The 11,902-nt window shown below is 52.5% G+C and overlaps 1 pseudogene; it reads right to left on the reverse strand.

Moving 5' to 3' along the window:
- Positions 1-2,664: 2,664 nt before the first annotated feature.
- LOC147347828 (adenosine 5'-monophosphoramidase HINT1 pseudogene) lies at positions 2,665-4,206 on the reverse strand (annotated as a pseudogene).
- Positions 4,207-11,902: the final 7,696 nt, after the last annotated feature.

Here is an 11,902-nt window from a genome sequence, read left to right on the forward strand (position 1 = left end):
CCAAGAAGTGAATCAGCTGGCACTTTGCTCTGGGACTTCCCAGCCTCCAGAAATAACCGTCTATTGTTTACACCACCCAGTTGGCACTTTATTATAGCAGCCAGGATGGACTGGGACAGCTGGCAGACACCCACTCAGCCTGTAAGATCCAATTTAATCACTGCCCCTCCCTGAAGCCTTCCTCCATCTTCAGGACCCAGTGACTCACCTCTCTTCCTGTGCGGTCAGGGCACCCTGATCCCAGATCTTCTGCAGCTTGCATCTGATTGGATCAGACCCTCTGGTCTGACCCTGTCTGTCCTGCCCACCAGGCTAGGTGCTCACGGCCGGGGTCAGGTCCTACTCACCTTGCAACACAGGTGTGACACCTGGTAGGAAGTGTGGGGCAAGAAGAGCCTCAGGCCCGAGTCCTGAGGGTCCCAGCTGGGCCAGTGGGGAGGGGCTGAGCCAGGGCTGCCGGACAAGGCCTCCTGACTGTGGGAGCCCCTGGGCACCCAGAGCCACAGGCCTGGCGTGTGGGCCCTGGTGGACCCCGCGGTGCAGCACCTGGAGGCTGTCAGTCAGCCCTGCTCCCCAGAGGTTCTCCCAGAGGGAGACTTGAACAGGGCGCCTCCCTGGCTCCATGCCCTTGCAGACAGGATTTTGTTGGAAGGCTTACTGAGCTGTGTCAGATTCCCAGCAGCGAACACGACTTGACTGCCCTCCCAGGAGGAAGCAGGGCCCCCATGCAAGCCTTGGCCCCTGACTTAGAAAGAAGCCCGCCTGAACCCTAGCAATGAAAAGCAGCGAGGAGTCAATCGAACTGCGGTCCTAGACAGTAAGCTGGATTCACAGTCAGACATGCACAAGAGTAAATTCTAGGACTCAGGTAGTCAAGAGGTTTCTCCATCAGTTCAAGGTTTCTCTGCCAATTTGGGGTCATCTTCATGAGTTCAGGGTGCTCCTACCCCCGCCCCTCCCCAGGGTCCCACACGTGTTCCACACCCACTACTGTTGTGGCACTGGGGGAGGAGAGGCTGCCCTGGTGTCCCCGGGGTGGTCTCAGACCAGTGGGCCTGGGGTCACCAGCCTCCGTCTTGGCTGTTCTCCTGCTGCCCAAGGTCTGGGGCTCAGACCACCCACCACACAGCTACAGCCACAGCTGCCAGGTTGGACCCCAAGGCCATCTCCGCTCTGTCTCAGCTGCGGCTTTTCCAGAACAAAGCAGCAGCTGGTCGTATGCTGGTGACACGCCCAGCAGCTGGGGGAATAGATCCTTTGCTCCTGAAAGAGGATCCGGGGTGGGGGGAGCTCCGGCGTGAGAATACTGTGCTGTTTACTCACTCAGTCGCACCTAACTCTCTGCAACCCCACGGACTATAGCCGGCCAGGCTCCTCTGTCCATGGGGACTGTCCAGGCAAGAGTCCTGGAGTGGGTTGCCACGCCCTCCTCCAGGAGGTCTTCCTGCCTGAGAACACTTGTGTGTAAATACCATGGGAGCGTGGACCTCTGCCTGCTCCCTCGCGTCCTGTGACAGTAACAGGACAGGGAACTCACGACGGCGTGGTTTGACCTGCAGCCGCCTCCCTCCCTGTCCTGGGAGGCTGTGTTCACATGACCTTTCACCCACCTGAGCACCGCTCACCCCGAGGGACGTGTCCCACCGGCCCCCCTCGGCTTCCTGTCCCCTTTCCCTACCTGTGCCCACCTGTGCTCTCCTGGCCAGGAGCAGCGGGAGGAAGCGCTGCTGGCCGGGAGCCCCGGCACATCCAGAGGTCACCTCACCAGCTGTGCTCCCCGAAGAGGTCCCTTCTGAAGCTGGACACGAGCAGGCACCTCCGCAGCTGCCAGCGGGCACTGGTGTTCGGGGTCCGTGTGCACACAGATTCTGCAGTCACACTCAGGCCGGTCAGCCCCTGGCATCTCCCCAGGCATGGCTGGTGGGAGGCAGGATCAGAGGAGGTGAGCCCCAGGCCAGAGCATCCATGCTCTTAACTTGGCACGTAGAGGCGGCTCCTCCATCCGCCCATCAAGGTCTCGTGTGACCTGGTCCTGTGTCTGCTGAGACACTACGTAGCCCTCCAGGCCAAAGCCTCCTCTGCCTCAAAACCTCCCCTCTGTCGAGTCTTTCCCTGGAGCCCCGCGCCCTCCGAGCCCGTCTTGTGGCCCCTGCAGCACGTGCTGGATCTTCGCCATGTGCCAGCTCCGCTCCCTCCTCCAGGCAGGCCCCGGGGCCAGGGTCAGGCCTCGCACCCTCCAGAGCTCTTTCTATCAGCATCTTCTGTCACTCCTGTCGCCGGTTACCCCATCAAAAGCGTCGATGTGGAGTCTGTCTAGTCCAGTCAAATCAGCGTCCCCACATCGAGTCCTCCCCAGAGGGGAGGCCGCCAGTTCAGCGCCGGAGCTGGGCCGGCCAAGGGCTGCCCCAGCCAAGTCCCCGGAGCGCATGCCCGGCGCTCACCCCCTGGGCTCAGCGTCCTCTCCTCTGTGTACTGACCTGTCCCGGTTCACACAGGGGCGGCCACAGCGAGCACCTGGGGCTCAGAAAGGACAGAGCTTCGGAGGCACCCTTTCCACCCAGCACGACACCAAGACCAGTCAAATAACTTTCAAAGTAATTAAAAAAAAAAACCTGAGCAACATGTAAACAGTCGATAATTAATATCTTTTCGGGAGTAGATAACTCAAGGAATGCCAAGGTCTGAGGCTGTGGGCGAATGGGGCTGAGACTCTGAAGACAATGTCTGCAGCTCCACGGTGCTGCCCTGCGCCAGCCTTGGCCCCGAGATGAGCCCCGGCACTGGGTGTGGAAACAAAGTTCTCTTCACTCAATCTTCTCTGCTGTTTGCTGCCAGGGCCCACGAGACTCCAGCTCCCTCTGCTCTGGGTCGGCCACCACGGCAGAAACACTGCTGCTGCTGCTGCTAAGTCACTTCAGTCGTGTCTGACTCTGTGCGACCCCATAGACAGCAGCCCACCAGGCTCCCCCGTCCCTGGGATTCTCCAGGCAAGAACACTAGAGTGGGTTGCCATTTCCTTCTCCAATTCATGAAAGTGAAAAGTGAAAGTGAGGTTGCTCAGTTGTGTCTGACTCTTGGCGACCCCATGGACTGCGGCCTACTGGGCTCCTTCGTCCATGGGATTTTCCAGGCAAGAGTACTGGAATGGGTTGCCATTGCCTTCTCCGAGAAACACTGTGGACCCTCCTAATTGGGCAGAAAGAGCTAGTGAGTTGTTTTCCCTTTAAAAGGAGAGAAAGAGGGGAATGGAAAGGAGCCAGAGCCACACTGGGAAGAAGTGAGCTATGTTCACAGAGGCAGGGACAACTCCAGAAATAACTTCTGAAGCAGAAATTTCATGACTGCCACCCTCACAATGGGTTTCTCAGGTGGCTCAGTGGTGAAGAATCCACCTGCAATGCACAGACGTGGGTTCTATCCCTGGGTTGGGAAGATCTCCTGGAGGAGGGCATGGCAACCCACTCCAGTATTCTTGCCTGGAGAATCCCATGGACAGAGGAGCCTGGCAGGTACACTCTTGGGGTGGCAAAGAGTTGGACATGACTGAGAGACTAACACCCACTTTTTTCACAATACTTACTGGGACTGAAAATCCACCATTAGGGTATTACAGAGCAGACAACTATGCTTGAGGGAAAATTAAAGCTTCATAAATAGGAAAAGTATTTTTAAATGAGTTTTTTTTTCAGACCGTGCAGCAATGTCTTTTATTATGTATGGTATTTAAAATTATTTGTGCAATTTCTCCATACACAGGCCCAACAAAGTATTATTTAGCAGATTGGAAGCTTCAAACCTGATCACTGCATAGAAAAGGGAAAATTATTCCTACAACACGCTTCACCAGGAGGCCAAGTCTTCTGCTGACCTCCAAGAACGTGGAGAGGAACACGACGGACAGGCTGTCCACCAGCCGAGCCTGCGTTCACCACCCTACTTCAGGCCCAGGACAGCAGCACACTTCCAGCCAACGATAATCAAATGTCCAAGAAGACGTTCATCTTCATCTTCTGTTGCAGAAATCTGGAATTTGTGTTTTGTGAATATAACCAGAAAATGTGTGGGTGCTTGAGGAGAAATGTCAGGGAAAACAAGACCCTGCTCCTCCTCATACACGACTTGGCTGGGATTTCCTCGCGGATGCTTTCCAGAGAGCATGTCGCCACCAGGCCAGGTGGCCTGAGCCTTGGTGAGCTCACCTGCCATCTCGGTTTCCCTCCTGTCTGCCAGCCAGGGGAAAGTTCAGGGAGGAGGGAGGAATAAATGAGATATTTTTAATAAAAATTAGGTGCTGCTGACTCGTCGTCGATCTAACTTATTTGCTTCCCTGGTGGCTCAGTGGTGAAGAATCCGCCTGCCGGTGTCGGAGACTCAGGTTCAGTCCCTGGGTTGGGAAGATGCCCTGGAGAAGGAAATGGCAACCCACTCCAGTATTCTTGCCTGGGAAGTCTCATGGACAGAGGAACCTGGCGGGCTATAATCATGGGGTTGCAAAGAGTCAGACATGACCTAAGACTGAACAATAACGACGACTCGCTTACTTGCTCCTGTGACACACTTGGTGTTTTCAAAGCTGCTCACGCCGATGCCCGGTGCTGCCCGCGGCTGCCCTGGCATCGCTGCTGGACCCCATGCAAAGGGGCAAGGGCCCTCCGGTGCCCTTGGCGACAGAGCCTAGATGGGGGTCCAGGCTGCCTGGGATACACCCCTGGGACAGCGTGAGTTTCCCCTGCCCATCTCCAATGGACCGGACAGAAAGCAGCCTCTGGGCGGCCACCTGCAAATGACCCTGGTGACCTGGTGATCCCTGCCACCTGTCATCTACCTGCTGGAGACCGAGGTCTGCTCTTGTGGTTGTTGGCAAAGCAGGAACCCAGCAGGTAGGCTCCCCCAGCCTCCCAGCCTCACACCCACACGCCCTCTCTGCTCCTGAGGACCCCTCAGCCTCACCAGACTATTCCCCCAGGGGTCAGCATAGCCGGGGCACAGGAATCCAAGGAGGGCCCCGCAGTCTAGGGAGGGAGGCAGGGCTGCCCCCAGAGGACCCCGCTGCGCAGGGACTGTCACCTCGTGCTGTCCCCTTGCCTGCGGGTGGCCCTGCTGCCAGCACTGTCTCAGGGAGCCCGTGGCAGAGTCAGGCTAGTCCCTGACCCCACAGGAAAACCTAGACAAGAGGGAGACACAGAGAGACAGCGAGAGGGAAGGGCAGGGACAGAGGGAGAAAGGGAGACTGAAGAAGAATCAAGACAGCAGGAAAGAGGAGATTGAAGAGGTTGCTTTCCCACGTTTTCTCTCTGGTGGCTTGAAAGTTCCTTTAAAATGATTCATCTGCCTCTCCTGCCAGAGAGCAGCTGCCAGGATGGGGCAGCCACCGCCTCTAGATGTCAGGAGGGAAAGCGGGCCCTGGGTTCGGCCAGCCCTGCAGGCCCTGGTCGCGGGTGGGAGGACTCGATGCGTGGGGCTCACGGTCCGCTGAATAACCACTTCCGGTCGGCAGGTGACCGGCAGGACCTCAGTCCCAGCACACAGTCAGAAAGGGGAGAGGGAGGCGGTCTCCCCGCAGAGGCAGACCCAGACCCAGAGTCCCCGGTGGGACTCACACAGCCCCTCCCTGGGGTCCTGGGATCCAGAGCCCACAGCCGGCTTGCAGGATGGTGACCGAGGCCTTGGAAAGGAAGCGGTTCCCCCACTGAGAGCCAACAGTGGAGGGAAAGGTCCTCGAACTGGACCGAGTCTCGAACTAGACAGACCCAGGCTTGACCATTCACACGTCCTCTTGGCAAGTGACCTCATGTGACAAGTCCCTGGCCTCTGTGACCTCTGGGTGGAGAATGGGTGGGGTGTTTAGGGTTTTGCTGGTTCTCTCTCTATGGGTGAGTTTAAAACCTAAGTGAGAATTAAGACTTTAGCAGGGGAAAGTAGGGTCCATTTTATCTTTTATCTTTTTTTGTCTGGGTCACCGGCTTTCTAATAGGGGAACTTCATGGGTGGGATGGCTTGGCTTTTTTGCTAGCTAGCTGTGAAGCTGGGAGGTTGTTTATTCGAGATAGGTGGCTTTGAAGTGGCAGCCTCAACAGTCAAAAGCTTAACCAGGCACTTACATTGTAACTAGAAAAGCCACGTGTCAGGCTGTCTACACTGCAAAAAGCCACGTGTCAGGCTGTCTACACTGCAAGGGCATCTGGGAGCAGCTGCCCCCACTGGACCCTCAGATGACAAGTTACCTATAAGAACTGCGAGGCTCTCAAGGAGAAGACTCCTGAGAGTCCCTTGGACTGCAAAAAGATCAAACCAATCAATCCTAAAGGAAATCAGTCCTAAATATTCATTGGAGGGACTGATGCCAAAGCTGAAGCTCCTGATATGAAGAACTGACTCATTGCAAAAGACCCCAGTGCTGTGAAAGATTGAGGGCAGGAAGAGAAGGGTACGACAGAGAATGAGGTGGTTGGATGGCATCACCGACTCAATGGACAAGAGTTTGAGTAAGCTCCAGGAGTTGGTGGTGGACAGAGAAGCCTGGCGTGTTGCGGTCCATGGAGTCTCAAAGAGTCAGACACGACTGAGCGACTGAACAGCAAAGCCAGAACACCACCCCCGACCCCCACCCCCACCCCACCCCGGCTCATCTGCCCTGAATTCCTGACCCACAAGAACTCTGTGAGATAATCAATAGCTATTGTTATTGGAAGTTGCTGCACTTTGGCCCAAGGAAAGCAGAGGCTGGAGGCTGAGGTTGGGATCCCAGGAGCCCGGTGCCCCCACCCAGGGCTCTCGGCCACCAGAGCTTCGGGACTGGAGGCCTGTAAGCTTCAAAAGCAGGTAAGAGGGGTACACATTTTGTAAGTTGGGACGTTGGACAAATTGGCCTTTATGGAAATGATCCTTAGATGAAATGGCTTTCAGCGAATGATTTTCTGTGAACAGCCTAGAGCTGGGGTCCCTGGTGCGACGACACTTCGGGATCTTAGAACCAGGGCTTCAGAAAGCCTTTCCACCAACACGTGTGAAGGTGGGGTTGGTATGGGTAAGCAGGAAGGTGGTAAGTAGCTGAGCTGCAGGTTTGGGAGACAAACCACCTCCCTCTCTGTCTCTCCCCCTCTCCTGTCCCTCCTCTTCCTCATCCTCCTCCTCTCCGTGTGTGTGTCTCTCCGTGTATCTGGGTGATTGTGAAACAAATGTAATCAATTCCCTACCCAGAGGTGACAGCACTTTTGCTTTCTGGTAATCTGTGATTAGTTTGGGTATAAATTCATCTCTACAGGATGTTGGTAGGAGTGGAATTTACAGGTAGAATGAAAAGAGAAATAGAACTCATAAATAACATCTCCACAGGTACTTAGAAGATGACAATACCAGTCTCCCAAAGCCCTGGGCGCCTTCTCCCCGCTATGAGTACGTACGATGGCCAGCTGCAAGAGGTCTCTGAGAAGCAGAGTTTGAAAACTCCAGTTTCACCCACTGAAGGCGGGGTGGGCCTCCGCCTTCAATCCTGCGGTTGCCATGTGAGGCTGCTCGGGGGAGGTGGGGGCTGTGTCCCATCTCTAAAGACGCCACGGTGAGTGTGAGAGGCTGGCAGCCAGCAGTAGGCTGCCCTGTGGGCCCGGGGGTCTGGGAGGACGGGCAGCAAGCTAAGAGCACGTCAGAGGAGGAGGAATGTCCGAGAGTGCAGGGGCCAGCTCTGCCAAGTCCTCTGAAAGCACCGGCTGGGCCGGGGCCTGAGGGCGGCCTGGCAGCTCTCGCAGACTTCGCTTTGCACACTCTCTCTGTTTCCTCCATCCCGAGGGCTCAGGGGCCCAGGGGTCCTGTCCTTCCCGCCAGGCGCCCAGCCTGGAGCTGGCACGAGGGAGGGACTCAGCAGGTGAGTGCTGAGTGGGTCAGAGGCATTCAGGCACAGGTCCAGGCCAGGCCGGGGTGACGGCCAGGGACCACGGTGCTGGGGGGTGGCTCCAAGAGATGAGCCCTGTGGATGCGCCAGGCCCGGGGCAGGTTTCAGATCCACAGCTGCCCCTGTGCTGCGTCAGATGGGGGCCTCCCAGGGGTCCCCGGGGCCTGGGGGAGGGAAGCCCTGCATCCTGAAATGCCCGGGACCCCTGCCTCCAACACGCTTCCAGTAAGATGCTCCCAGGACTTTCCTCCCTGGCACCCAAATAAAGGAGGTGTCTGTGCTGCAGAATGCACACCTGGGGTCTGTGAACCAGCCAGTCAAGATGCCACTGAGGGGTGCCCAGCAGCTGGCGGTGCCCCCCTCCTGGACTGAGGACCGGACACGGGGAGAGGACACACGGAAGGAAAGACGGCAGACGGGGCGCTGGTCCACTCGCTCCCCTCCCGCCCGCCACCCCTCCTCCACCTCACTACCCCTCCCTTCCCTGTCCGCTTGCTTCCTGCCTGCCGGCCTTCTCTCTCCTCTCAGGAGAAGCTTCACGTCTAGTCATTTCCCTCATATTCTATATATATATATATATATGTATATAATGTGTGTATATGTATACATATTATATATTACATATTACACACATATTACAAGGTATAATAACTTTCTTTCATTAAATACACAGATCTGTAGAGTTTGATGAGTTCTCGATGTATGTATCAATATTAGCATGGTCATCCCAGTCATCTTCATCTCCCCAGAAAGTTCCTTCCTGCCCCTTCTAGTCAATCCCCACCTTCTAGAGGCACCAGCATTGAGATTTCTACTCTCCACTTCCGTCTCCTCTTCTGCAGGTGGATGGCAACCCGCTCCAGTATTCTTGCCTGGAAAATGCCATGGACAGAGGAGCCTGGCAGGCTACAGTCCATGCGGTCGCACACGACTCAGTGACTAAACCACCACCCCACTCTGCAGGTGGAACCACATCGCGTCTGGTCTGCTACATCCGATGCCTTCACGCAGCGCCGTGTCTGTAGAGGCACCCCTGCAGTTTACTCCCTCGTGTTGCTGTACCCATCACACAAGCGCGTGGACTCTTCTGTCCTTTGGCAAACATTTGTATTCAATCCACATCACTCCACCGACTATTATTAACAAAGCTGCTATGAGAGTTTGTGCACAACTCTTTGTATGGACTTAGGTTCTCGGGTCTTTGGGATAAAAAACCCAGCACTGGGATTGCTGGCTCATTGGAGAACTTATGTTGAACTTTATGAGAAATTGGGAAGCTGCTTCTAAGTCCGGTGCCACTGGAGCCCCCGGGAGGCCGATGGGTGTGCACTTCAGTCTTACTTGACATCCCCCGTGGGCTTATGATGTTGGGTGTTTTTTCCCATGCTTTTAGGTCATTTTCAAGTCTTCTTCTATAAAGAGTCCAGACCCTTTGCCCACTTTAAAAACTGGGTTCTTTATATTTTTTGAATATTTTTAGAAGTTCTATACATACTTTAGATCTCCAGGGGATGTTCCCAACCCAGGGATCAAAGCCAGGTCTCCCGCATTGCAGGCGAATTCTTTACCAGCTGAGCCACAAGGGAAGCCCAAGAATACTGGAGTGGGTAGCCTATCCCTTCTCCAGGGGATCTTCCTGACCCAGAAATCAAACTGGGGTTTCCTGCATTGAAGTCAGATTCTTTACCAGCTGAGCTACCAGGGAAGCCCTAGTTTTTATTTTTTAAGAAGTTCTATACGTGTTTTAGATCTCTGACCTATAAATACTTTCTCCTACTCTGTAGCTCGCCTTTTCATTTTCCTAATGGTGTCTTTTGATAAGCGGACATTTCTACCTTTAATGAAGTCAATTATATAAGAATTTTTGTTTTGTTTTCTGGTTGATTTTTTGTTGTTGTTCAACCTAAGAAATCGTTGCCTATATTCACCAAAGTTCAGGAAGGTATTCTCCTCTGTTTTATTCTAGAAGATTTATATTTTAAGCTTTTATGTTTAAGCCTATGACCGTCTTCAGTTTGCACGTAGTCTGAGGTAAGGGTTGAGGTTCTTTTTGTTTCACACAGTTGTTCCAGCAGCGCTGGTCGAAAAGACTTTCCCCCTCTGGACTTTCTCAGTGCTTGTGCTTATAATTTATACTAATAGAATTGTGCTGCACTTCTCATTGTTTCTCAATTTTTCTGAACATAATGTTTGTAAGACCCACCCATGTTGCTCTAGTCAGTCACTTAGTTATCATCCATTTATTCATTTAGCCATTCAATAAATGGCGAAGAAAACAGAAAATGTCTCTAGTCTCATGAAGTTTATAGTCTATAGAGGATATTGCCAAAGTAAAAAAATATATATAGTCAACGATAAAGATGGAAGGAAAAGAAGAGTGAGATGAACAGAAAGAGGTTTTTTTTTCAATACTGAGTTATATTCGCAGTTTATATATTTTGAATATTAACCCCTTATTGGTCATATCATTAGCAAGTATTTCCGCCCATTTAGTAGACTGTGTTTTCATTTAGTCCATGATTTTCTTTGTTGTGCAAAAGCTTTTAAATTTTATTAGGTCCCATTTGCTTATTTTTGCTTTTGTTTCTTTTGCCTGAGAAGACAGGTCCCCCAAAAAATGATGCTGTAATTTATGTCAAAGAGTGTTCTACCTATGTTTTCTTCTAAGATAATCTTTTATTTTTAAATAGATTATTTCTGGTTGTTTTAGACTTTGTTTCGGATAATCCCAGTGTCTGAAGTCTTTGGAGTATAGATCAGTCTGGGGAGTTCCCTGGTAGTCCAGTGGTTAGGTCTCTGTGCTTTCACGGCTGAGGCCCTGGGTTCAATTCCTGGTCAGGAGACTAATATCCCACGTACTGCCAGGCACAGTCAAAAAAAAAAGGATAATCAACACACACTGATTACTATTTTCTAAATACTTGCTAGCTTTTTTTTTTTTTTTTGCATTTCTTCCATCTAATTTAGTATCAGAGTTCATGGCACATCCTAGTTCCTTCTGGTACAGAAGCACCTCAATTCTTGAAAACTTTTGCCTCCTTCAAGACTGCTTATCTGCTGCAATAATTACCAATAAATCTCTCAGCGTGAGGAATAGTGGGGCTGTACAGCTTTGAGATGAACAGAGGGTGGTTGGCTCCTCTCCATTCGTCTTGAGAATCTTCATTGCTACATAAACAGTGAGACACATTATCATGATTCATGTTCAAGTCGCTTCTTAGCTCAATACTGATTCCAGAGAAACTCTCCGGAAGAAATGGTTTTATTAGGGCTGAAAGGGGATAGCAAGAAAATGGCGAGAGCCCATGACAGTCTGGATGTGTATGTGAAAGTGAGCGAGAGACAGGAAGAGAGATATTGACGGAGCTCTGCGTGGATCTGAATGCTCTTCTGCAAACGGATCACTGACACATTTAATTATGCTCGTCAGAGTTCACGTTAACCTGAGTTAGCAGGCACCAGACCCCAGGAGTAAATTCCAGATCTGTGTTTCGGGTACTTCCCATTTTAACATCCTAAAACATACAAGAATTAAATCAACACTTCCCTCGAGGGCTATTGAAAGGCTGGAGTTAGGGAGACACTCTAAATATATCTGAGCACGGATGGGATCATATTCCCAAACAAGTCTGGACATCTCTCCTCTCTGCCGAGTGGGAAGAAAATCCTCAGCATAAGAAAATAACTCTCAAGCTGGCACCTGGGCAGGTCTATGACTGCCAAGATGTCTCTAGGGAACCACTTTCCCTCCTGGGAGAGAAGTAGTGTCTAAACACTGGAGATGCGATCAGAGCTGATGAGATGGGGCTTGTCTGCTCCCAGCCCGGAGGAAACCAGAAACTCGGAGGTTACTTTCCCTCCAGGACTGCCTCGGTTCTCACTGTGTGCGGTTTATTTTTAAACACTGGTGTGAAATGTCCTACAGCCCAGCTGCTCACCATCATGACCAACGTAAGGTCGATTTTATACAGTTGATCGTCCTTGAAGAGGGCTTCGCTGGTGGCTCAGTGGTAA

This window comes from Bos grunniens, chromosome 23, assembly GCF_055505025.1.
Source record: "Bos grunniens cultivar Pamir isolate PY7600 chromosome 23, Bosgru_T2T1.0, whole genome shotgun sequence".
NCBI lineage: Eukaryota > Metazoa > Chordata > Mammalia > Artiodactyla > Bovidae > Bos > Bos grunniens.